Source organism: Morone saxatilis, unplaced genomic scaffold (genome assembly GCF_004916995.1).
Source record: "Morone saxatilis isolate NCDOM2014 unplaced genomic scaffold, NCSU_SB_2.0 Contig18, whole genome shotgun sequence".
In the NCBI taxonomy this organism is placed as follows: domain Eukaryota; kingdom Metazoa; phylum Chordata; class Actinopteri; family Moronidae; genus Morone; species Morone saxatilis.
Genome location: NW_023339740.1, coordinates 2,141,541 through 2,146,231, shown reverse-complemented (window position 1 = coordinate 2,146,231; position 4,691 = coordinate 2,141,541). Strand labels below are relative to the sequence as shown.

Here is a 4,691-nt window from a genome sequence, read left to right as displayed (position 1 = left end):
TCGCTGAGTGAATGTGCGTGAAAGGGGTGAATGTGGCACGTGTGTAAAAGCGTTTGAGTGGTCGGAAGACTAGAAAGGCGCTCTACAAGGTACAGGTTCATTTACCATTTTACCACTAATCAGAAGGCATTATATATATATCCGTATATATATACTATATAATATATTATATAAATACTATATATATATAGATATATATATATATGTATACAGAGGGACTGGAACACCTCATGATTTGAAGCACACCACATCTTCTGTAAAACATGGTGGAGGCAGTGTGATGGCATGGGCATGCATGGCTTCCAACGGCACTGGATGAATTCAGATGAGTAGGGATATACCGGCTGCTTAGATACAGGCAAATTCAGCAACGTTGATTGGATGACATTATACAGTGCAGATAGACAATGACCCAAAACATACCATTACAGCAACCCAGGAGTTTTTTTTAAGTGGAATATTCTGCAATGGCCGAGTCATTGACCTGATCTCATCGAGCATGCACATCTCTTTCTGAAGACAACACTAAAGGTAGAAAGACCCACAAACATACAACAACTGAAGACAGCTGCAGTAAAGGCCTGACAAAGCATCACAAAGGAGGAAAACCAGCATCTGGTGATGGCCATGAGTTCCAGATTTCAGGGAGTCATTGCCGGCAAAGGATTCACAACAAAGTATTTAAAATAAAAATTGTATTTATTATTATGTTAATGATCCCAAAACCTGGGGCATTGGGTTTGTGTATCAACATTTTTGTCAACTGTTCTCTCTTCTAATATTGATTTTGGCAATTGGATAGGGGAAACACAATTGTATCTTAATCTGCTAAATAGAGGGGTCACAAAATGTATACAAACAAGTTTGGGAAAACATTGTCACCCAATGCTGTCCAATGAAAACAGATGTTTCTTTGATAAAATGTCTTACAAACAAGGAAAACAGAGTTATGCTCTGTTTTCTTGGTTCTCTTGGTAACTGTCCTTGCTGCAGAGCCTGTTTCATAAGCAGAGATTGCTAACAAACTTCATCAGACTTCATGGATAGTGAGTTTGTTTCAGTCTTCAGTTGGCTAATGCCATTAGCTACAGTCCATTAACTCTGTGATTGACCGTGTTATCTACACTAACACTGAAGCCTTCCGAAAATACAGGCAAAGTGTGCACCCATGCATTTTTTAAAGTCAACAAAGACTGATCAGGCTTAATTCAGATCTGAACTTCTTGAAATGAGTCCACCCTGTTTCTACAGTAGCCCAGACAATGGCTCTAGATAAAGCCTTTAGGATTTTTCACAAGGTCCCCAGCCACCATAGTTTCACCTACATGCTAGAAGAGTGAGTGATATTTAATTGGTTGCAATCTGTGCCTCACTGCTAGATAGCACTGGTTCTACCTTTAAGAGCAATTGATGCAAGTCTCAAACACAGTCTAAAAACACACAAAACACCTCCCTGCCTGCAAAGAATATGACTTTTTAACCATGCGATATGGCTCTGTCTGTCTGTAATGTTAGAAAGTCAGCTAAATGACTGAATAAAATGATTAAATATCAATAACAATTAAATCAGTTCCATTGATTCAGAATATTAATATTGGTCAATTGTGCAAAACCCCAAATTGATTTAGTTGATAATGTTCTTTATGTTTAATTCCAATGTTTATCTCTCTCTCAAAAATATATTTGCACGCCACCTATGGTATGGTTAAGGTTGGGCAACATAAAATATGTGGTTATGGTTAGGGAATTTATGGTTAAAAAAAGGTAATATTAACTGTTGAACACAACCACCCATCATGTCAGCCACTACAACAGACATTCTACACCTTACCCCAACACATTATTACTCGCAATGACACTCAACTTTAATAATGGACATAAATTGTGCACTGTGGAAAGCTTCAAAAGTGTGAAATTCCCCTCCAAAATCATAATATTTTACTGAAGTAAGTTCAGGCTCTTGCGAAATATTAGAAGAAAAGGACTTTAGTGGGTACAATCTAATGGGCAGGAATCATAGCCCAGGAACCAAAACTGCACCAAACTCCATAGAACTTGGTTCCCATATCAAAATTTCTGAAGTTGAACAGGGTCTATCCTGAAGACTTCACATCAAGTAAAGTTCTATAGGCTATTATTTATTGTTCAATAACGTTGGCAGCAGACAATAAAACAATGGTATCATCAGCATACGGGTGAATATTTGTTCATGTTTGTACATCTGAAACATAAAAAGTTTCATCAGTGTGATTATTAGTAAAGATAAATAATGTATGACACTTGATTTTCAGTACAAAAATTATATTTTTCAGTCAGTTTCCTGTCGCTCTCTCTCTCTCTGATAATTCAACATTAAATGGTAACATGTAATGTAATGATAGTTTTCCTGACATCATATACTACTAAATTACTTATATAGCTGAACTATATAAATAGTTTTACTTTCAAAACTGCTTCAGCAGATAAGAGAAATATATGTCTCTATCCTTTTACAGTGTATTTTCCACCTTTAAAGCCATTCTAAATCGAGAAAAAGGAGCACACTCCTCTGAACCTGTCATTAGGCTGCAGTGATGGCCTCAAGCAGTTGGCCCCATATACAGTAGGCCAGTACTCATCATATCCACTCAACAGACAGAGAGAGAGATGTCTTCTGTGGTCAGTGTGATGGCTCTGGGAGTGGTGCCACATTAGTTTTTTTTTGTCAGCCTTGTTTCAAGACAGTCGGAGGACAATTTACTTACATATGAATCCCAACAGCTCACAAACTTCCATCTATACACTTAATATTATTATTATTGAAGTGGAGGAAGTGCATGAAACATCGCACAAATAGAGCCAGTGTAAGTATCTTCTCAAACAATCAACACATTGCTCAGCCTGTTTGCTGATGCACAGAGGATTAGGAAACCTTTATTTGGAAAAACTGAAACAATCTTATCTTCGCTCATTCACATCACTTTTTTGAAACGGTGTTACAGGGAAAAAGAGGATTAAGTAAGTACTGACTTTCTCCACTTTATATGTGGGGTTCACTCCTGAAGCACTCAAACAGACAAAATTCAGAGGCTTCACTGATAAATGACTTACGACAGCTAAAATTTCTTCCTTTGAGAAGCATCTGCAGGTCAACTGAGCCTCTCTGAAACATAAGGGTACTTGATCCTAAGTGTTTACTCGGCTGCAGTAGCCTCAGGCTCTAACTGAAAGGTGTTGGAGCTGCTGAAGGGATGTGTCTTTTTTCTTTGAACTTAAGGATTTCCTCATAGTTATTAAAATTGCTTCAGTTTTCCCCAAACACATTGAGAAACAAGTGATAAATTGAATTACAGGCCTTACAGGAAGCAGAGGAACTACAAAAACGGTTTAGACCGACGACAGTCAGTTAGAAGAAGACGTTACCAGTTCTGCCCGGCAACACCAAATTCTGCTGCTCTGACTCTTTTAGGGAGATGTGGACATGGAAGGAGAGAGGCAAGAATACTCATTTTAAGTCATTTGTGTGTGAGTGTGTGTGTGTACATAAATATGCATGCAAATATGACTACAGTAATCACTTGTGTGTATGTGTATGTTTGAGGTTGTCCCTTTGTCTCTCCGGGGGGATAGGGGAGGAGGAAGAGGAGGAGGAGGGGTAACCTGTAACATTGGCCTCTGCCACACACACACCCTCCATCCCTTTCTCTCCTGTCACCCACTGATGGTGATGACAGGGCGACAGGGCGACTGACAGCGTGAGCAGCTCATTCAATTACACAGCTCTCTGATGAAAGGCTTTCATGTTCTCCAGGGAGAGCAGAGGATGGAGGGAGGAGAGAGGGGGAGTGGTCTGCATTTGGGAATAGGCAGTGGGGATGTGAGTCAGATAAGTGGGAAGCACAGAAAGGAATGGAAGTAGGAAAGAGTTGTTAGTGTGTGAGGCAAACGTGTACGATCAGAGACAGAAATATTGATTGGGAAAAGATAAGGGCAAGTACCAGCCTGATTCATTTGAAGTCATTTTAACATCTCTTCTGTGGTTCGGTTTGCTTGGCAAGGTCAGAGAAATACCATTAGGATGTTGATATAGGGATGGGAATCAAGAACCGGCTCAAGTTACGAACCGGTTACAAATTGGAATTGTTTAATTCCCAGCAGCAGCATTTTTTGTGACAGAAAATTGCAAAACAATAATGTCAAACTGTGTTTACACTGCTGGAAACTTGCAACAATGTAGAATCATGGCGGAGAGAAAGTCCAAATGATGGCCTCATTTTATGAAGAAACTCTTTTTGCTACAATGCATTCAGAATCAGAGATAATAAAACAGTTGTTCTGATGCTGAAAACCTGTGTAGGCCTCCTTTTAACACACAGACAACTGATCAGGAATCAATAAGGGAATCGACAAAGAATCAGACAGACAAGCAGAATTGTTAATTGATATAATTGGTTTGGTATCAATGAAATCTTCAGTTCCTGTCCCTACTTTGGTGACACCAAATCATATTAGCTTTTCAACCTAGCAAAGCAGTATAACCATGAAACAGTGCCACAATGCTCAGTTACTTCCCCAGAATAAAATTGCATTTGTGCAGTTGTTTCAGAATGAAGTAAACTGATATATTTATTATAATGTAGGAATATGTCAGTCAATGCAAAAGCAGGGCTATATTATATATTGTGAAAAAATGAAAAAGGCCCTATCTAGAG

At 38.8% G+C, this 4,691-nt stretch overlaps 1 protein-coding gene across 1 annotated transcript in view; it reads right to left on the bottom strand.

Annotated features, from left to right (window-relative positions):
- LOC118328075 (copine-9-like) overlaps positions 1–4,691 on the bottom strand; it is a 77,379-nt gene that overhangs the window by 54,297 nt on the left and 18,391 nt on the right. The gene's annotated exons all lie outside the window — the stretch shown is intronic.